This window comes from Varroa destructor, unplaced genomic scaffold (genome assembly GCF_002443255.2).
Source record: "Varroa destructor unplaced genomic scaffold, Vdes_3.0 BEIS01000001.1, whole genome shotgun sequence".
Classification (NCBI taxonomy): Eukaryota; Metazoa; Arthropoda; class Arachnida; order Mesostigmata; family Varroidae; genus Varroa; species Varroa destructor.
In genome coordinates this window covers 73,682,003-73,705,060 of record NW_019211454.1, presented here as the reverse complement: position 1 = coordinate 73,705,060, position 23,058 = coordinate 73,682,003, and the positions used below count along the sequence as shown (strand labels likewise).

Genomic DNA, 23,058 nt, shown 5'->3' with positions numbered 1-23,058 from the left:
TTGAATTATAAAAAAGGCGAAATCCTAAATACTCTCACAGGTTTTGTCAGCCAAATGGTACTGTTTTATTCTTCCCGGACGATATCACGCGAACTTGAAAGGCGTGAATGAAAATTTCTGCGATTTGAATAGTTAACAACCCTTCGAAGCGTAAGCGTTCCCTGAGCGATTGTTTTTATCTTAATGGTTGAAGCACTAGCGCATGTCTTCTGAGCTTTCAATCAAGCATCGTACATGTTAGAAGGAGACCGTAGCCGGCTTCTGCACTGCACTTTAGCGGTATATTCGGTGAGCCAGCTATTTTTGTTGATACTCGTCGGGGACTGAAAACTAGATCGCTCTGTCCTCTTAAGTATAATACGGATATAATAGTGCAATGTCTGGCCTCTTTATGTTATGCGCATCGTTCTTCGGTAGTATTAGGGAAAGCCGAGATTTTGCTGTACACTATGATACGTAAATCCACTCTTCGTACGTGTTCTTTTTAAATCCTCTATGAATCTTTTTGATTGTAAGGAATCGAACAGGACTAAAAACGTCGAACTCTTCACGGTAGCTCCTCACAGCTTTTCCGGCATCACAGTAGTATCTTATCATGGCTTTTTTGTTTCGTTCCGCGCCGACTGCATAGGCCCTTAGCTACGTGAATAAAACGACGGAAAGTGCCAAGTATGTTTCGCCAGGATTTTGCCTTTCAAGGTTCCTCGGCAGCACGAAACTGGCGAACGCATCCTGAAGATGTCCCGGACCGGATTACTATTTCGTTAAAGGCTTTACGGACAGAGCGTTACACGGTAGGCTGATCGAGTTAGGCGACGAAATGCCGGTTCAAATCTATTTGTTTCGCTATGCAAGAAGCTTTTGTTTTTTACTACTAAGCAGAGAAAAATGTTATTAATAAAATCCAAAAAAAAAGAGGGTTGATTCATCTTCTAGAGCTATTTTGGCGAGTAAGTAAGTTTACTCTTTGGAACGGACTGCTGACCGAAGGGTTCAATACGGATTTATTGTAACGCTAGCGAAGAGACGAATTGGTTTAGCCTGTATATGCCATTGAAATAGTTGTATGCATGAGCAGTCAGTGTGTATTTTAAATTTAGCACTAATTAAAAAGAGTTCTGAATGGTTCTATGCAACCGGATGTGATGTGAGGAGATTAAGTCGTTGCTGTGCTCACCACCGCTATGTAAATTACTTTATAAAATTTGCGCGCGACACATATATACCCATATAGAATTTGGCAATAGTGCCCAATTATTTATTCTTATTGACAGTAAAGTAATACGAAATCCTATCAATTAACAACTTTACATATTGTCTGTACTGTAACTTTGAAACTGTGTAGCTAATACTACAGATATGTCAACTTTTACGCCATGTCCACCCAAGGTATATATATACATATGCAGCGTGGAGCATTTAAATTTTAGCAGATTTTCACAGGCTATCTGTCGTAAGGAATATGCATTCACTCGCTATTCTTGATGTCTAAAAAAGGCCAGTTTTTCTTTAGTATAGAGCACACTGCGGCGAAAAACGGTGCCCCGGTTTTGGAGTCTGAGGCAGAACTGACTGTTATCCAATGTATTTACTCAGAACAAACGTCTTATCGAGATGATGATGATGATGATGATGATCGTTTTTTGCCTGAAGTCAACAGTTTACTTTAATGGTTAATTTTCACGCGGTTACGACATGGTCTGAGAAAGATTTCAAAAGGGGGGAAGGGGTAACCTCAATAACGTTTGAATCTAAAGGACTCACTAATTCATCTAACCAGAATTTTTTTGTCAACGTCTGATTCTTTTGTGTACAAATTAATGTGAAGGGCGGAGTTTTAGCTTTCCAATTTGGTCGCCCAGATTAGTTTCAACGGTCAGTCCTTGTGGAAGCTTCTGCGCCTTTTTAGACGTTTTGTATTTAATAGCCATTTTGAGCCTTTGTATTTGTGGGATCTTTGGCCTATTATGAATCGAGAATGTATTTAGTTGAAATTTTTTGCATGTAGCATATTTGAGGAATATTTTACCGGATTTACACCTGCCAATACCCACTGCCGTAAGATTAATACTAAAAGGTTATTTGCGGGATGAGGATGAAATATTTCAAACATTGCTGGTGAGTGGTTGAGCTGTTCAATGAAAGTTTTAGTTGTTCTAACTTATAATTATATTGAATTCTAGCACATGCAAAAAATCATTTTGAAATAACTTTATTTAGATAGAGTTTTAGAAACAACTCATAAGAAAGTTAGCACTCACATGTCTCACCCGTATATATCTTACAGATGTTACCCCCTATATAATTACTAATTTCTTACCTCCGAAGTCGTTTTAGGTACATCGGTAGGAGACGCTCGAATGAAGTTACGTTATGTTCAGTTTGTTCTTGCTGGGAACGGCTGAACACTGGCATAATTGTGTTTATAAAGGGATCGTCTACATTCAATACTGGGTACTCTACTCATTTTTACTCAACGGCGTTAATTACGTTGGTAAAATAGCGTCGCTTATCTGTGTTCGTGCAGTAGGAGCCACTTGACATTGGGCTAAGTATAGAAACGCGCACGCCACGCGTAATCGAGCGGGAATCGCATCACAGCGGGAATGCGCATCTTGATACCTCGACATCTCGAATACACCATTGCTATTATTTTTAAACTAGATACTTTATTTCAAATTTAGGCCCTGTTAAATGGTAGCAAAACAGTCCTCGATGAGGCTAATCAATAGTCTGGCCAACCATGAACAGTTTGCCTACAGCGTCTAGAAGAAGTCGGCGAGACAGATGAACTTGAGTTTATTAACCACGGTCTCATCCTCATGCCAGCTAACCATTGAGAGCCATTTTTACACTTATCGAAACTCTTCTGCTTAGTCTAACCGGCCATATATTATTACTAACACCAAAATTCAGCATTTACAATTTTACAGATTACAGGAACGGAGCACTGAAATTGTAGTTTATGAATCTACTATATACCTACCACGTTAGTAGCGATAGATCAGTGGCTGAAAGAAGGAGCAAATTTAAAGTCTAAAATATCGGATGTTAAAGAAATAATATGGAAACAGGTTCATGAAAAAACTCTGTTAAGAGAAGTACGAGTTGCAGTAGTTATCATTTAAGTGCGTAAGTTGGCAAACTCTGCTGTTCACCGCATTATCGGCCACATCCCGTCTGCCCCAATGTCTGAAGCTTTCAAAAAATCGTAGATTTTTTAAGATATTCCTACAATGACATTTGCAGTGCAGCTTTTAAGTTCTGAGTTCACTAGGATAATAGCATTTAAACAGACTGAATATCTTCGTAGCTGGTCGATTCCGCGGAGAAAAACCACCATATGTTATTACTGGTAATAAAAGCATGTGGACTGATCCCTGACTTTAGAATTCCATGGAGCAAAAACATTGCTCGTTTTCCTTTTGACTTAAAGCAGGCCTATTTTTCGAAAAATTGACTAAGTTCTATCTATCCATCTGGATAAGTTTTGTAAAACCGTTGTTGCATTTCGTATTAAGTAGGATGTATTCATAGTCATGCATTATAAATAGTCTATAACGTTTAGTTGTTCTATTTACATGTATAATATATAATTTAGTGATCTTTCAGTAAGACACACAACATTACCCAGGTAGTATTGTCTGTAAGTTAATGTTATGTTTGGTTCGGTTCTTTGGCCTGTGAATATGAGATCTGTAAACTTCATCGGTGTATTACTAAATAGGTAACTTTTTGAATAATTTATTAGGAAATAAAGTTAAAAAGCAACAATATTAGCTCAGAAAAACTTTGCAGGGTGCATCCAATAATATGTGTCATTATTTAGCGTGTAACATTCGACCACTACACAAAAATTCACACCGTAAACACGTTATGCGTATCCTTGCATCTATATTCGAAAGGATGGAACAATTTTAAAAAAAGTTACTATAGCTTCTATAGGCTTCTTCGATACTGCCGTCATAGCTTAGTGGCATAGTAACGTATTTGCCTGTCAATCTTAGGATACGTTATCGTTTAAGTTTGAAGCTGGGCAGAGACAGACCTCGTCTCGTACTGGGAGCCAGTCAACCGTCTGATGGAATGCTCAACGGCGATACCGGACGAAAAATAGAGGCCCTTTTGCCTATGAATGATTTATGACGACGCCTACCTGTGCAGTAAAATTATTAACGCCAGCGCATCGTATATTTATGCTTTGATTCTATGTGGGAAAATTTCAAATCGCAATCGATGCCTATTTATGCAACGGTTAAGCGAAGTGAAACGCCAGGCTGTAACGCAGATCATCTCATATGGCTTAGAAAAACAGAATGATTATCTAAAAACTTATAAAAAAACACAGCATCCAGCAGCTTTAATAATGCATAGGAATAACCCTTCTTTATTTTTTACTTCTGCATTCGACAATATGCAAAAATTACCTACTTTACTTTAATTTCGAATACCGACAAAAGCCTAGAAATAATATACAATAAAGCATATTGAGATTACGTAGGGCCTATACATGAAATATGCTGATGGGCTAAACGCAAGCAGAATGCCCAGTTTCCTCAAAAGTACTGGAACTCGAAAGTTTAACGCGGCTTAAAATTACTTCACTGTAAATTAAATAAATCAGAGTGAAACACACACCTTTTATGATAACAAAAATAAGCAGATATGTCATGTCATAAGGAACCTTCACAAACGAAATCGGTCAGCAGAAGCTGGCAAAAAAAGAGCCAGCAAAAAATGAGGTCCTCGATTTCCTCTAGTATTAAGAACATGTTGGATGGCTAAACATTAAATTATCTGCGCTAATGATTTTAAAAATCTCACTTTTTGTGTAGCATTGGAATTTGTTTTTCTCGAACACATCCATCGATTGAAGGGTTCTTTTCATACCCATCTGATTGTCTAATTATGTAGCCCTGGTGATCCCATGTGGTGTTTTTCCGGACCGATGGTTAGATTTGACCATTCTGTAAATGCTACAAAAAAATGTGTTGATTTTAGGGGCCGGAGCAGGCCATAAGACACGCGTCTGTTTGTCCGAGGTGTTGTTCAGGAAACCGCATTTCCCATAGACTTACAGAGCGGCTGTTTTGAAAGAAGTCGACCAAAATGTCTATACATGATGAATATATCGATCAGTATGATCCAGTGCCTTTCGAACATACGGTCGTAATTCAATCAAGCAATGTTATCTTCTGTTACAGATCGTTGGTTTCCTCCTAGGCTATTCCTGGCAGACACCGATATAAGCTTCTGTTGAATGCTTATAAAAAATTACTATGTGGGATCTATGGTGCCATGGCTGTAACGCAGAATTGCCATATGAAACAAGTTCTTTGTGCCTGAAATACAATTCGGACTTATATCATAAATTCGGCTACAAATCTGAACAAATTAAATAAAGTGATATGGGCTATTCGAGTTTTAAAGTGGCGCGAAGTTGATCCGATGGATAACATTAACTTGACGAGGAGTGTTCGAAATTAAAAATCACAAAGGTTACTTTAAAAAATGTTAAACTTTAAAAGGAACCTAAGAAAATTTCAAGGAAGCGTCCTATCTTCCATATATTGCGACACATAGGTTCGTTCGATAACGTGCGGTGATTGGTCAAGCTTTCATTTATGAAGCTTAAAGAAGTTTTTCCCTAAACAAATTGTGTATTAAAGTCACGATTCATTGCTAGGTGAGATTTCTACAATGATATTGCCATAGTTCAAATGTAACGAAAAAGTATTCTAAAATATAAAGGAAAAATGTCATCTTTTAGAAATGTTATATTATTTGTATTTTAAAAAATCTTTACTAGGGGTGGTTCGTTTACTTCCTTTTTATTTATTCTTTCTCTTGGTTTATTTTCCGTTGGGGGTAATATGTTATACTAATAGGCTCGTATATTCAGTAGTAGTGTATTTTCTTACGTCGTTCCGTAATGTTCATTGTTGTTTTCCATGCTGTAATGCTGATAAAGCACATCGTTATTTATCCTTGGAACGGTCAATTTCTTTTTAGTTAAGTGCAGAAATAATTGACTGAACTTGTTTCTACCAGATAATGCTATGGATAACAAGTTGTCTTTGTATATGTGCTTTGTCAACGGAAAAAACGAATCTCTGGGCAGAAAAAACAATTGGATTGGTAAATTTCAAAGACTATAACGCTAAAGATTTTTAGACCACAGTAAACGTGCAGGTACAATGTTTTTTCTTTAAGGATCATGTTTTCGCCTGAACTTGACACATTATTTACTATAGAGCTTCGGCTAAAGCCCTGTGTATATGCCCTACCAGCTTAAAGTCATTACTGCTACAATAGCTGAAAGCTCACTATCTATCAAGTCTTTGAAAATGAGCAGAATCCTGCCGCCATTACTTTAGTTCATCATCGCAAGGAGTTACCTTCCTGCGTAAGGATGCTAGGGACCTGTGGCTTTTTACGTATATCATCACGAACACCATACACACTTCTGCGCGTGGACGCTACACTGCAGGCACTGAAACGAAAAAGGGCCGCATAAACGTGTTTAGCTTCATTAAACATCGCAAGGCATAGCTGGATGGCCTATTCAAAATCGCGTAGTACTAACTACACTGGCCTAATTCAAGAAGTAGCTATATATGAAAGGATGCACAGGGCGTTAGATTCTGTTTTTTTTTTCATGTTTGAGATAAATATCCCAGATTTTAGGTATAAAAGTTAATAGAACAAGTAAAATAAGCTTCATCAAAACGATACTATCGGTTGCCGTATTTATTTAAATATTTAGTCGGAAATGGCTTTGGAACCTGGTAAATTCGAAAATTCATGCATTACCTTTGAGGCTAGCAAATTCTAGCTGATTACCGAGAATGAAGCTTGTCCGGTGAGGATCGAGGAGTTTGATATGATGATAGACATATCACATTATGCTTTTCGTTATATACAGTATGTTACTTATTATTTTTTATATGTCCTACATATTCCAAGAACAACAGAAGCTATTTGAAACAGCTTTGTGTATATCAAACTTTAACTTCTGTTACAGTTTAATTAACTTAGCACCCGATTTAATTGTGCCCGATAATCGCTAGCGATTGGGATATGCGACCAATGAGGAAGTCGCTCGCCAATATTCTACCAGCCCTTTCTGCAGCCACCCAGTCCACTTTCTTGCGCAGAATCTTCATCGCGTCATGCAGAAAGCTTCAAGGGCCAAAGAGATACCACTTAGCATCAAATCTCCATTAGTTGCAAGCCTGCTCCATTGCAGGCAGAAATTGTCGAGGCATCTGCTACTTTAGCGTTTCCACGTGTCACGTTCGTTGGGGGAGTGCGCAGTTCCTTAGGATTTGAAGGCTCGCCAGTACGGCTTCGAAGCGACCGAGACAAAGTTATTATGTACCTAAGGTGTCCTTCTAGGTTGCGCAACCTTTCCATAGGGCTTTGACCTTGTTATGCAGTAGATACATGACAAGTAGCCAGCTAAAGAGAAATAAAATATATGCTGACCTGATAATATACCTAACCTGATAAGCTAAATTAGTATTCAATGGTCAAATATAGACATCTGGCAACAAACCCCAATTCAAAATCGTTGGTCGGTTAAATGAACACTTCCTTGAATCCTTCAAGTATTAAAAAATTATTCGAAGGGCATAACATTCTAATTAAATATTTCAAAATTTACGTTCTGTTTACGCGTTGTTTCGAATGAAACAAGTGTGTTTCCACCCCGATTCGAATCTACATGATCACGGGTTCGAAAAGTTTAGCAGGCGAAGACGTTACCGGATACACCATCGCAAGGAAGAAGCATATAACGCACTGTACTAATAGACTACCGATCAGAAAAGACTGATGGTAATGTTCTTCATTATGAGCCGCTACATATTGTAAGTTAGGTAGCTTAGACATTATGTCATCGATCAAAGCCTAACAGACAATGACACCAGCTCGATTGATACAGAGAGCAATGATCTGCGGAGGATTTTGTGATCATTTTGATAGTTTTACCATTGTGTGACCTTATAGATGATTAGCATTCGCTAGTATTACTGGGCTGGCATGCAAGGCCAAGCACGACGACTTTGCCGGACGCTTTCTAAACTGTAGAATCAGAAAGCAGGTTTCGCGATCTGACACTACAGTGGAAGAACAATTGTTTCCTTCTAATCGTCTATAATACTATTCAGGATTTTAGCCATGTTTACTGGATGGGTTTCGTTATGCGGACAAAGTAGTAAGTGCTCCAAACTGTGTAACGCCTTCATCAACACCTTATCTAATACGCTACGGTGATTACTGTCTAAGAAGGGGGACGATCTGTCTGCACGAACGCATCGTAACGTACAGGAGATCTACAGGTCTACCCTCAAATCAGCTGATCACCTCTTAAACTAATCAGAGTGTGCGGTCGGCGTAATGGTGATCTATTAATGGAAGTGTATCTACTTCGTACAGGATGAAATCCGTTGCTCGTAGAACCGACGATGACAACCGTCGGATACGCTTTTGTAGCAAGTAATATTTTTGATTAGGTTAAAGGGCTTGCTTCATGGCTTCGGCGCATGACTGAGATGAAGCATGTGTACAATGTCGTAGCATACTATATCATTTCTGCTATTTTATAGAGATAAACTGAAACTTGGTTATTTTTAGCAAATCTTTCAGTTTTTTTCGGCTTCGGCCAGCGATGAAGGGTAATTAGAGTTGCCAAATTTTGTTTTTAGTATACACATGATTCCTGATAGTTCGAAGCCACAACTTGATCATATGATTGGAGTTCACTATGGCTTCCTCTACGTTGACGTTGAATCATCGTCTAACGATACACAGCGATAAAAACGCTGACGCAGCTGGATCCATCGAGATGGCATTTGTCCCGGCACTGATATGTCAACCGTCTCGGATCTAACCCATAACTCCCGTACCGCCTTCTCATCCTTACATTCGCTTCGAATAGTTCCGGAAGCTGCTCCGAAAACTATCGGGAACAAAGTCGAAACGCGTTGCTGAGTTGACAAAGTCGTATTTCCAAGCAATTCTGTTACTAACAAAGAGGAGAAACGGCAGGTCATCGGTACCAAGTTGCAAGCCACCAATAAATCGTGTAGAAACACAAATTTCTCTAGTCAGCCAAGCCTTATCGTCGAAATGATTAGTACTTTGATTAGTACCACGTTGACCCCTTTTGCTACTTTACGTATAGCAACAGATGATGTAAGGCTTGTCAAAAACTTGTTGGCTAACAACCTTCTGATAAATCAAAGTGTGCATTTGAGTTTACAATTAAGCTGAAATTAAATAATTGCCACCTATAATATTAGAATCTGTATATCCTCCAAGCGACATAAGCTATAGCGGGAGCTTGCTGTCTAACGCCTCAAGTATCAGACTTTACACACGACAAAACAAACATTATGGTTCGTTTGAGTGACATAGATTTTTTTTTATTTACGTATGCACTGAACCCCATTGGTTGTTCCGTGTGCTTTTTTTGATCGTGCTTTAAATGCAACCAAGCAACACCCAGTAGAAGGTTGGCGCTCAGAACTAGCTAGCGCAACGCGTCAAGTAGAGACTACCCTTTCGATAGGTATTTTTACTTATACTACCGTGGTAAACTCTTTTGAAACGCCGACTGCATTCTGTTTCTATGACATGTTTAAATATTCAATTAAACAGTGATATAATTTCGTGTAGTACCAATGTACATGGTTAAAACGTATTTAAGCTGGTCCTTTTTTTGCTTCCTGCAAACAGAGCTTTAGATCCCATCTATTCAAATACGTAGGCAAATGGTTTTAACCAGCCAGAGCAGCATTCGCTTTTTATTTATTTGACTAAAATTCTTTTAAATCATCGACTTCATATACTAACGAAGTCGTCAATTCACGGAAATTATTCAACACTCAATATATACCGATAAGTTTATACATAGGGGGAAATAGTTGAAGGTGATTTCGTAATCAATACTAGAGAAGGCCTTACCGGTTACGGTTGCGGTTCACGAGCGAAGTGTGAGGTGGAGCACGTATAAGAAAAAAAAAAAGCAATTGTCGAAAAGTTTCATCCGAACGATTAGGATACACGAATCATTGAGTGGTCACTTCGTAATGCAATGCATGTCTCCGCTTTCACTCGAAGTATCTACAACAGCGGAAGGATGCCGTACATGTTAGTGGAACTTTCTTTACGATGAAGTTATCCTGCGTATGATGCGTTTGCCTCTTTTGAAGAAGATATAAGTTTAATATTGTCTGTTTAGGAAGAGAAGTTACTTTTGCTAAAATTAAGTCAACACATATAAAAACAATGAAATAATATGCGATAGACATTTAATCATAGGTTGGCATTTCTGATTATATCATAGCCGACCTTCTACGTACGAATCAAGCTATGCTAAATATATTATTCACAATAGGAACGCAGTCCTAAATTAGAACGTACAATAATAATAATAACGTGCTTGATGTAAATGGGCGTCGTTTATAAGCTATACTTCCTACTCCTTTCGTCTAAGTAAAGGCAGATCTTTTGCCTCGTTTTTGAGAATCTCAAAGCCGTTTCCTATGGACTACTCGTAAGTTAGCTAATATATTACCTGAATATAAGCTATGGAAGATGATGTCACGCTCAATATTTTCGTGCAGTGATAGTATATTACAGATTGCACCTAAAATGTGTGTAAACGAGGCTTCGGAGATCGGTCTACTGCCATAATTAGATTCTCCAAAAACGAATTTCTAACATGTACAAGTTCTCTCCGCTGCGTCATGTTTTTAAACATGGCGTAAAATTGTCTGTGTGTAAACTTTCTCCCTAATGGCCACTAACGTATAAATGATAACAGATAATTTCATCATTCAATTATTTACCCTGGTACAGGTTCTCGACTGTCATGGGACACAAACAACGTAGATAGGCAATTCGAGCTTCAACATACAGGGTGAGGGTTGTCATTCATATTACGCACGTAGCAGAGATGATTTGGCAAAACGGTACCATTTTCTATTTCTACAAAGGCATCTAGTGTTATAACGTTGCGATAGACATGTCTGCTTCCAATGTTTGTCACCTAGGACAAAAATAAGGCACGAACATGGCTATGATCAGTGCAAATCTTTCGACGTACGAAAGACGTAGTCATCCCATAGAGATTAACGCTATCATTTCGGTTGGAGATTACCTATTCGAGTGTAAATTGCGTTTGATAAAGTAAACGTGCCCACACAGGCAAACGATACTCATAGATCAGTTATGGCGCAAAGTATCATGCCACACTTGCACGGAGGTGACTGAGGCGGCGCTCCATGTTGGCACCATTTTGCTAATTGCTATACCCGTAGATTTTTTGCACACGGAACCAACTTTGATCCTGCTTCTAGTTTCAAGCATAGGCTTCTCAACCAAGGCTCTAACCGTGAGGCTATAATTTTTGCTCGATCTGCCCGTATATATGCTTTAGCTTACTTTTCACAGATAGGGCCTATTTCCTCGTGCGAGTAGGAGATGTTTGTCTAACCGGGGAAGGCTGTTATCTACGCTAGTAATTCTGACTATAAGAGATGTGCGTATGTATAAATGGTTTGGAGCATTGCTTGCGGCATAGCCCATATTTCCCACTGGGTATATGTTTCGGTGGAATAGCTCTTAGCCAATAGGGCTGTAAGCTAGATATCGACAATATGTTTATATTCCTGGCACAGAGGTAAGGGAATGGAGATGCAAGTACATTTCCTATATGTTGCAACAGTCGAAACTCGCTCTCATTCCATTGCCCATTGTGGCGCGGGCTTTTTTGCACGGCGGCTATTGTGGACTGAATATGGGCATCACCAACAACATTCTCTTTTGCTGTACAATAAAAGAGATACTATAGCGCCGTATACATGTGAATGTGTGTGTGTGTGTGTGTGTTGAAAAGAAGTCGTTTGTGTATGGCCTGTGTGTTTATCTCGGTTCGGGTAGAGGCTGTCGAGACGAGCTGCGAAGCCACTTTCGATGGGCCGCTGTGACACAAAACCCAAACAGCGTGTTCAAGCGGCACAGACTTCCAATATACATTCGAAACTCTGCGGTGGCACTTTATGACTGCCAGAAGCAAATCGGTATGAGAGTGAAGGAGATTCCAGGTTGTTACAAGGACAGTTGTGCATCACCGAAGTCGCCTTCTATATTGTGTCCTTTTGCGCTCATTATAGTTTGCTTTTGGACCTTTACATCTTAATCATCAAAGTTAGCTGTAATATATATATAAATCGAAAATTTCCATCCATAGAGATTGATATTCATTGTGAAACTGAATTAACACGGGCGTTGCCTTGACCCCTTGGGTATCTGATTAGAGATATTCCGCTAAAGCATCAGAGCACTTGGAAATGCTGATTGTAAAATTGATTTTATGTGATATGCTTGGCTGAATAGTAATGAACCCGTTTTCCGCTGAACTGAGCAATGCGGACGACCGAAATATACCATTATTAGATTCATAGGCATGTATTAGGGCTGTAATGTTAAAGAACAGTTTTATGTGAACGGTAAGGCTGTACAAGGACGTGAACTTCAACCATGGCCACAAGAAAAGGGTTACACCAGTAGGTTTACTAAAAACTATCTTATAGTTCGAAGGAGTTTAACCACACTCCATTAGTTCTCGAAAGAAACACCAGGGAAAACAAATGCCTTTGTTCTAACTAAATATGGTTATATGAACCGGAGATGGGGTTATACAAGCCACTTATAATGTCGTGCGAAGAAGTCGGTAATCCGATAAAACTAGAAAGAAAATACGTGCTTCCTTAAAAACAGCTGCTCAGGGACCCTATTTTGTTCAAGAGTAAAAGGTAACTATAAATATATACGTACCGCTCGTTGAAGCCCCTTTGACCTCAAAGCTTGTGTAGCATCGATTATGCATAATGGTGCTATAAAAAGGTTTTCACGCTTAATTATGAACCATCATCTCCATTAGAGGACATATAATTAAATAATAAATTGCGACAATATAATTGTTGCAATTCTTTAATAAGTAGCCTGGTATAGAGTTAACAACAACAAGTGGTGCAGCAAACACAAAATGCAACGCCTTGGTCGTACTATATATATTTTATAATTATTATAAATTATAATTCGATGGCATCCCGTTTTGTTGGCCCATATAGCTGTTGTGTAGGTTACATGGGGACCCGAATTGCAACAATGCATCTTAGAGAAGCACATGATGCTCATTTGCACAGAGGTCTTTGTATAGGAGGTATTTTTTCAGCTAGCCAATAGGCCTCGTTAAGTCGATGAGCGTCAGTATTAAGGACATTAAAATAGTTCCATATTTAGGGTGCCTAATGTTATCTTGAAATTAGAGAGTAAGGTAATAATTTATCCATATTTAGAAAAAAACATTAAACCTTTTTGCGTCAGGACTAGAGTTGAGTGAATAGAATTTGCGATGGTCAAGGATAAAGAACCAAGCAACATCCATTTTCTGTCCAGTTTCTAACTAACTTGTTTACGTTGTTTTACTGCAAGATCGACTTTGTGTGGATTGTGGGTTGATATTAGGAAGGGCTCTATATTAAAGGATTTTCCCTTAATAGCGGTTGTCGTGATTTGGATGGGACGGATCCTCGATGGACCTGATCGTTGACGAAGCGCCTGCGGCTGATGGAGGTTTTATGTAAAACGCTTTCCACACCCTGCCACTTGCTTCTCCAACGAGTTAAAGAATTGAATCGTTGAGAAAGATAATCTTCTATTAGCACTTCGAAATCTGTTACCACACAACTTTATGTTGGAGTGTCGATAAAGCTTTGATCGCGCCATATAATATGATCAATTTTTATGCTAGGGTGTCGCTCCAGTCTACTTGGGTAGACTGCTATATATGAGAGGAAAGCGGAGCTCGTACAGACAAGAAGTTGCTGGAGGCGTCAGCAGGCACCGATGTCTTGATTATCCGTCCGTCCTGTTTTGCCTGGCCTTTCGATGCCTGTACGTCTCTATATTCATGCTTGTGGAGATGTGTGTGTACGCACTGGCTATATGGGGGTATGTGTTTCCGTCTGCGAGCCGGACGTACGGCTGATTCACTCGAAGGTTAGTGGATGTTCGGTTGGGATTGGCGCTTTTCCTAAGATGTCTCAAGGCAGATAGTACGGATCGCAAAAGACCACCCTATGCAATTAGCTTACACACACCCCACCTACCCCATAAACTATCTCTTACGCGTTTCTAACATAAAGCTTATAGAAGGAAGGAGAATATCCTATGGTACTAAGAAACGACGCTTACATATTAAACGGAAAATAAAAGATGCTACGGACCCAATCTAGATAGATTTAAAGTATGATCATCAAATTTAGTATTTCTTAGAATTGAAAAACAAAAATGGTCTCAATAGCGGTTCTCTGACCCTGAGTCATTCTATATACCCTAACAAAAAGGATCGGACAAAATTCGGCAAAAAAAGGCAAAATTGTATTATTTAAATTCTAATCAAGCTGTGCCAATCTATGCCTATATTTTTGGACGCAGTTTAAAAGGTTAAAGTGGAAAACCATGACTTAAGTCCGGAATCTCTCACTCCAGGCGTAATCATTGCTGTACTGGTACTTAACATAGGACACTTGACGCGCCTAGTGAATATAGTTCACTCAGTATTGAACACTTCGATCAAAAGAAACTTTAACGCATAACTGACGCCTCTTTGTGTAACCTCTATAATCTAATAATGCAGAATCAGTTTACGTTGTTACTCTTACAAAAATCTGGAACGACATAAAGGGCATCTTAATGGTAAAAGCGTGGTTTACAGTTGAGTCTGGGGTTTAAATTCTCCGAGCGCTCTATCCTCATAAGGCTGGGGTGTCTACCAAGTTTGTTAAAAAGAATAGCCATAATACGACTCTTACTCGTGCAAAAATTATGTTGGAAAATAGGTATGTTCAGTTTTTTACTTAACAAAAACGCAGCGTTTTATCTAGGTTCTAGTAACAAAATTATTTATTAAATATTCACCGTTACTTTGCAAGACGTTTCGCTATCTCTTAGCCAGTTTTTTTTTTATTCTTCCTGGTTAGAAATTTTCAGGTCTGGTATTGAAGAACTCGCTTAGCCGAATATTTGAGATCCTTTCATTGTTAAATTTACGTTTATAACTAGCATTTACGGATAATTGAAAAAAAAAAATGGTAATTCGTCTTAGCAGAATCTGAGGAATATGAGCGAGGTAAAAGAATCTCCCACAAGTTTCACTTAAGCTTTTGAAGAACGGCTTTTATAATCCTTGCCATGTGCAGCGTAGCATTGTTGTGGTACAAAATGATCTACCTCGCTTGTCGGGTCTTTTCCCCCTTGGATAACCCAGTTTACTGGACGTAACTAGGTTATGGGACTTTAGATCCTACCTTGGATATTTCTTGCAGTAATACCTCAGGATCAGATGCGAGGTAATTCAGTATATAGGAAGAAGAGGATGCAAGTAAGCCGCTAAAAAAAATTGTAACCAGGGTGCATACAGATCTTTGTTTTTCTGAAGCATTTTTCAATTTACAGCAGTTTTTCAATCCCACCAATCGCGAATTGCTGTCTTCTTGAACTAGAGGTTCCGCTTAACTCTGGGTTCTAGCGTATTTCTTAGAAGTACCCTTCCCTTTGTTTTTTCTTCCAGAAGTAGTTCCTGTTGTGCTTTATGTCGACCTAGAGACGGCTTCTTATCACCATCAAACATTTCAAATAGGAACCTGCGATTTTGGCTGCGTGTTGACTGGTGCTGGGCACGATGTTAAAAGTCAGTAAGAAACCTTGTCTCCGTGTGCGCTATACCCAATCAAGGGTACATTTACGACTTTAATCTCTCAGAAAATCACATGCGCTCAAAATGTACGGCAGTAGCCCGATGATGGTACCTTATCTTCTTTGGCAATTAACAAGTTAGTTTGGGTGTTTCACCTATTTCGGATAGCCAATTGGGGTGGGGTCCAGGTCTAAGATTGCTCATGTAAACTTGACAAACCTAGCAAACCCCTACCAGCCAGTTATAGGATCCTTTCTGCACATAACACAAATATACGAAGCTGTTCCGGCAGCTTTTGAATTCGGTGAGAGACGAAATAGAGTAGATTCTGTAAACGTAATATTTTCGCCTGAAACCTTTTTCTTTGGAGCCCGAGTTCGGCATAAAAGTTCGTCCAGTGCACGAGGAAACTACAACGGAGCGAATAGTGAAGATCAAAAGACAGGGGAACATTAAACACAAATCGAAATCACTTAAGTCTCAACCTATCTTTTATGCATTTACTCTGATCGACCATGAAGGATCAGATCAGCTAACAGTACCCAATTTAGGGAAATCAGCGTTTTCTATTGTTTCCGGTTGTGAATTTCATTGATGTTCCGTTCATATGGCTGTAGCTGATGATCGTCAGGTACATTCACCAATGAAGAAATCAGAGCTATAAAGTTAGTGCAATAGCATCATGCACATGCGTCCGCTCTATTCAGATTGCCATGTTCAATTTGGCTCTGTAAAGTGGCCACCAAAACAAGACATGAGCCTCTATGTCTAACGTAGTAAAGGGGCCTAGTTATGATTTTATGTATGTGAAGATATGTCTATACTGCATGGCAGTGCTGCTAGGGACAGGTGATTCAAAAGCAGTCATCCACAGCTAACTAAATGCAGATACATATATTGTGGACATGCAAGCACATTTAGCTCTAACTGGTTACAGCAGCTTCACCTGAGTTATGACTTCAGATGTAAAGAGACATCCCCCCTTTCCCCTTGATGTTTAACTGTATGTTACGTGATTCAGGAGCACGTAGATTAAAGGCCAACTCCGACTTCAACCTACATGTACCAGCCTCCTTCATTCCCTCACGTGGTAGTACCAAAAAGTAAGTAGCGTATCCTGCTACCCGTGTTGCTTCGGAGCAATGTCCTAATAAACGAGCGTTACAAGCTAATATGAATTGCACCTGGTCATTATTGCGACGTGATCTCTCCTTTGGAAATAGTGCGAAACAGGCTTAGGTGTGGGCCGCTGTCTCTGTGAATTTCGGGATCGAAAGTGGGTTTTACATGAAAGTCTGTTATCAATGTCGCTCATTACCAAGAAAAGTCCGTGGCGCAAAATAGTCAATGCTCATTTTGTGGGCTTGGTCAAATAGCATGACTTCGTAATAATGGAGCAAAACGAAGGGGACAGGCGCGTCAGATCATTAGGAATGTGGAATCCATTGAAAGTATCTACCTCATAAGCGCCGTATTGTATCCAGGTCGTTACGACTGGACGTCATAAACGCACCAAGTGACAGCGGCTACAGCTCAACGGAACAGAATCGAGATGGTCGGCGGCAGCAACAGCAGTAGTAGTAGCAAATCGTTTGCCCGAGGCACCGAGTGTGACGTATACGCATGCGCTTTGTGTCAACAGCCACTGCCGCTTGCTGGTATGGCCAAAGCTGTTATTAAAATTAGCCCTTATACTTGTTAAACGTTCCACCCTATGCGAAGAGAAACAATAATATATATTGGGACGTATTTTTTTTCTATAATTCGACTCCGGCGCCGAAGTCTAGCGCCTTCGACAAGGTCCTTGGTGTTCTGTGGTCCTTAAATTGAGGTAATGAACCAGGAAAGCTTTAACCTGCTTAAAATCATAGGTCGTCTCAATATCGTTTTGCCAAAGTGCCCGGTCGAAATTCTATCATAAAAGACGAAACAATTAATGGCCTTCTATCTAGTATTGATACAGTGGACTTCCGTTTGTCGTATTCTGTTCTTTATAGTTCAAGCAAAACTTGCAATAGCGTCTGCCATATTGTCTGCTACATGGTAAGTCTGGTGTAATAACCGAGGTATGGCAGTCGGTCCTCTGACACGAGGGAGCCATGACCATATCTCAAACAAATGGCACACACACCGGGCAATGTAATGGCAACCTGCAAGCAACAGGCTCAGTAGGAAAGGAGGTCATATATTTGGGTAACAAGCTAAATGTGCTTCATCTAAATTTCAGCGTCTTTGGTGCTCAGCAAGAATTGGTTAACAGTGCAATATGCAGACATTCATTAATTGCCCTTCGTAGGGATAATTTTTATCATATAAATATTTATATTTTAATACAAAGTTAAAAATAAAATCCTGGTGTAATATTCATAACTTATGACGGTCACCTTGACCAAGTATAGGACAGCGTATCTTTAAGCCGCTAGCCGCGTCAAATTCTCTCTTTAATGCATATGAAGTAAGGGCCTTATCGACGAAACTGCTCCGAGCATTTTAAAAGAACCTTTCACCTGGGAACGTAACGACCTGACTCTGGGAAGGCTAACATCTATTATGTTTATAAAGAAGTGTATATAATAGCCAGAAACCCCATGTGCGTTGCTTGGCAACATTTCCCTTGCTTGATTTACTGTTAGGTTACTAGTTATTAGCTATTTTCCTAACGATAAATTATAAATTATTTACCAAACTGTCTTATCCTAATTTGCGGTGTCATCTTCTTTTAATTTTAAATATTGTTAGCTGGCATCACATCAACAGTGAGACTGAGGTTCTTTGCTCAGAATACACACATGTGTCATGTCCATGCTATATGAAAAGTGTTTCTAAAGCAGAGTTAGTTAAAATTTCGAAAAACAGAGCGAATAACATATATAAAAAAAAAAAAAACAAACAAAGTAGTATAATAATGCGAATAATAAAGAGAAGAGAGTCTGAATTATCATTTTATAGTTACTTTAATTTTCGAACCTTGGTCAAACGTAACTGAAACTTGTATCGTTGTATCGTAGCTCGAGTAATACTGTTTGATCTATTCTATTGGCTATTATTAAACTGTTGGCATTAAAATCTCTCTGTTGAGCCCTCAAATGATATTTTTGCGTCTCAAATGAAGCGTCTTTAATTCTGATATTGAAAGAAACAGACAACATTCATAGATTTTTACGTTTACCTTCGAGAAACTAACTTTTCGATAAGTCCGGCATGTATGATACTAGTATCTTTACAAAGACAAATTGGTGTGTTAAAGTTATCGGGGTGCGGTAACAAGTTATTATTATTCAGAATTCTCTCAGACTTTTGTCTCAGTTACCGCTCGTAGCGGTTTGTCAAGCTTGTACACAATTGCAAGTCTAGCTAACACGTTTAATAACTAACACAAGCAATGCATGGACTTATGTTTACGGTCCGCGTCAGCATAAGACGACGAAGAGGTAAACAAATCAAAGGGAACGGAACACTTCACTGGCTTTAAGCAGCACAATAGCACATGCCCTTAATTCCCCTAGTGGACGTTGCTCGTTTGTGCAATCTAACGGAAACTTTGCGTTGCCATGTTTTGATTGCAGGGACGCGTCATCGGCGTCAAATCAACAGACCACCGTCATCACTAACATCGACGTCGTCGACGAGCTTGTCGAAGTGAGAGAAGCAGAGTGTTTTGATGAAGCTATTCAGTCATTGTTTTTATCCGGCAAAGGTCTCAAGCACAAAATCATACAATCAGCAGATTGACGAAACATCTATTTTGGTACAATTATCGTGACTGAAATCGCACAATTTTTCTTCTTGAAATTCTTTAAAGTTTAATTTATTCAGATACGAGAAATCTACGATTTATCAAGCCCATATCCGGCATATATTACATTAGAAGCAAGTAGTAAACTGTCAGGCAAGTACCATATAAAGTATGAAGAAGTACGTTAACATTTACATAACAGCGAATTATCATTTCAGAGTCACTAAAGTAATGAGTAAACGATAATTTATTAGTATATGAAATACTTCCATAATTAACTTGAGAGGCTATTGTTTAGAATTACACCATTCAACGAAAAACTATTAGGCCAAGGAAAAACACTTTTACTGAAATAACTTCTAAACAAGTTAATAGAAGCCCTTTATCAGGCTTTCTCGTTAAAGTTTTTTTTTCAGTATTTTTACCTCATTACAACTTCTTTCATATCACGAAAACCACGGCAGTATGCACACATTGTAGAGTTATTTTCGGATCTTTATAATTTGAATATTTCCATTTCAAGTATTTTCCCTAAAATATTTAGTTTTCGGGTAACAAGGACATGATCAACATAACGTCTCACCGGCAACGTGCTCGGGGGCTAGCTCGTCACCTGTAGTTACCTTAGAGCTTTAACGTGCCAATATAGTATTAAAGTTCATTTATCCTATGTAGTTACAAGAACAGGGCGATGAACTATAATAAAATGAAATAGTTCCTATGGAATACAATCAACATATTGACAATTGAGAATTGACGTCATCCATAAGACGTCAGACTCATATTCCCATCGAGCAGATGGAAAAGATGTTTCGGCGAAAAAGAATAGATAAAATGTAAATCATTACAAAAGACTAAGGAAACTAGTTACATTTACCGTTTTATTTTTTTACGTGTAGTTGAAAGCTAAGGCCATCTTAATGGAATCGGCCCCGTAACGACATTCGCATTATCGTTACGGCCAAATGTTGTGAGGTGTACGCTTAAAGATGCGTATGAATGGCATATTTATGTTCTGACCGCTAACTCGACAGCCTTTCCGTGTGTGTATCTCCGCGTACATAGAGTAGCGGCAGCTATATAGTATATTGATATATCCAGGAAGTTTCCACATAGTCCGATGTTATTACATGTGCGTAACAAACATGTAACAACACCACGGTGTAGCCGGCTATGATATATTATGCCTTATTGAAAAGGCGAAGTTCGAGCCTACACTAAATGCTCTAAAAAGCACCGTTTTATGCAAAATGTAGGAATTTATGTGCGGTCGGACACATCCCTGATTAAAGGACTATGATGTCCAAGTATGGCCGTGATGCTAGCAGCTTGTACGGGAACGGCTTGCAAATGGAACCCGTACTCACTAATAGCCTCTGAAAGTTCGTCTTATAAAGTGGAGCGGACACGCAAGAGCTAAGCAAAATCTGCATTTATCGACGCGTAGTTTCATGAAGCGTTTGATTTGCCATTGCTTTGATGCTTCAGACACTGCCAGATGCGTTTTCTTTAGACGAGGCAGTTTTGTTTTTATTTCGTAATTATTCGTGTATGTAACGTTCGAGTAAGCTTGTTTTTTGTTCAGTAAGGATAGAAGCTGTTGATATTTTGTTAATTGACGAAATATAAATACGATGTACATAAGGCATTTGCATTTTTATGTAATGCATTTGGTAATGTTGTAGGCCTGTTTTGAATACCATTTTCTATCGTTGTTCCGATTTGATGTATAATCACATGCTCGTGAAAGGACTCTATAGGGCCTTGTTTTGACTGCGTTTCTCTAAGAATGTGAGCTATGTACCTTGGAGTAGTTCTCCATTAAAATGTCACTGAGTTCTTTTATACGTCCTTTATTGAACCTAAGTCTAATATGTGATTGGTCAAGAATTTAATAAAAATACTTCCAGGAATAGTACCAGACATATAAAAGTACACACTAATTGTTTGAGAATTGTGATAATTACATCTTGCACCTCTCGAAATATGTTAACACTTGTCAAAGTTTTATCCAATTATCAATGCAATGGTTATTGTGATGTATTTTATTATTGTGGCATACGTGGCATACATTACGTTTGACTTCAGTGTAGCATCTGGTTGTTCTTCACTCAAGGACTCGCCGGTTCTTTATTGTGTACGTACCGCACAACCTAGTTACGCAGTTTTGAGGCGCTTTTAGAGGAAATAAACTCTTACTATGTCCAAATGTTTATGTACTTTTTCTTTTATTTACATTATTTATGTAAATAAAAGAAAATTGAATAAAGTCGAGTGATACATATGGCAGTCGAGTATCTAGCTCTCTCACAAACATCCCGGTCGATGGTGGATCATTTTGAAGACCGGCTTAAGAGGTCCGACTAAGTCGCCGTACGAATTACCGTGCACTAAATAAATATCTTGTGGTACTGCTAAATTGTGCAGCTCTTTAAAGGTCATTAATTAGGTCGACAGTTGTTGTTATTAGGATCTGCTACTCTGCAGGTACTTTATACGCAGTTTAAGAACATTCCGACTTAACACGCGGAAGAAGGTGATCGGACGCTTCGGCTTGTAGTTGATTGCTTGAATTAAGGAGATTCGGATCAACACGAAATTCAGGGGATACAAGCGTTGTTCTGAGAGCAAAATGCTCTTTAGAATAATAATGGAAACTATACCGTCCGCACGATATGAATCTATACCACAAGGCAATGTCTGTCTGAGGAAGTAACTGCTGTATAAACGTGTTTCCGCCTTCACCACAAAACTAACTGCAACTGCTTGCAAGCATTTGAAATCGTATTCTCGTCCGCCCTTCGTGCAAAGCCTAGCCAAAGATAATTAGTGATGAAAAAATAATTTTCATAGTGCGTACGAATTTAAGGGATTATAACTTAAGCATAGCATACACGGAAAATTTTACAGCAGTTGCGTTCAGATCAACGTTATTTTGTCGCAGAAACTGTTCACGGGATGGCAGAGGCGGTAGTGTCGCGTAATTGAAACGAAAAGGTCTCGGGTACTTGGGTACATAAAGTTATATCGTTGTATTTATTGATAAAATAAGTTACTACGATAAACACGCGTCGATTTTCTTCGAGATGGTTATACAGACAAAACAAATAAATAAATCGTCATCAAATTATAACACTTACAGCTGTTCGAAGACCATGATGAGTGATTATATATTTATCATTAGAAGATCACGTGCCAACAGTGGTTCTATGCGTCAAGCGTTCTGATTCAAAAGCAGACTTTCGTCGACGAAACTTTTGCGTATATTTTAATGATAGGGCCAAAATGCCCCGACAGATTTGACACAACAGATAATGTCTTGGAAAAATAAGAAATGCTCTTCGATAGGAATTGGAAGTATTACTGATGTCGGTACAATTGTACTTCCTATATGAAAAATGATCAAATAAAAACTTTTTTTTATTTTAAATATTAATCTAGGCATAGCTTTCATGGCAGACCGATACAACATAAAAAAACGTTGTTTTTGATATCTTAACTAAGAATTACAACATTATAATGTCAGAAATATACGCATCCTACCATGCAC

General features: G+C 38.8%; 1 long non-coding RNA gene across 6 annotated transcripts in view; it reads left to right on the top strand.

Moving 5' to 3' along the window:
- The window catches only part of LOC111255249 (uncharacterized), a 30,030-nt gene extending 7,190 nt beyond the window's left edge, over positions 1-22,840 (top strand). Inside the window, exons 4-5 of one of the 6 annotated variants that reach the window (XR_015318453.1) lie at positions 632-794; positions 19,339-22,840. This is a non-coding gene — a long non-coding RNA (uncharacterized LOC111255249). The other 5 variants (XR_002675385.2, XR_015318457.1, XR_015318454.1 and 2 more) reach the window with 5 other exon arrangements.
- Positions 22,841-23,058: the final 218 nt, after the last annotated feature.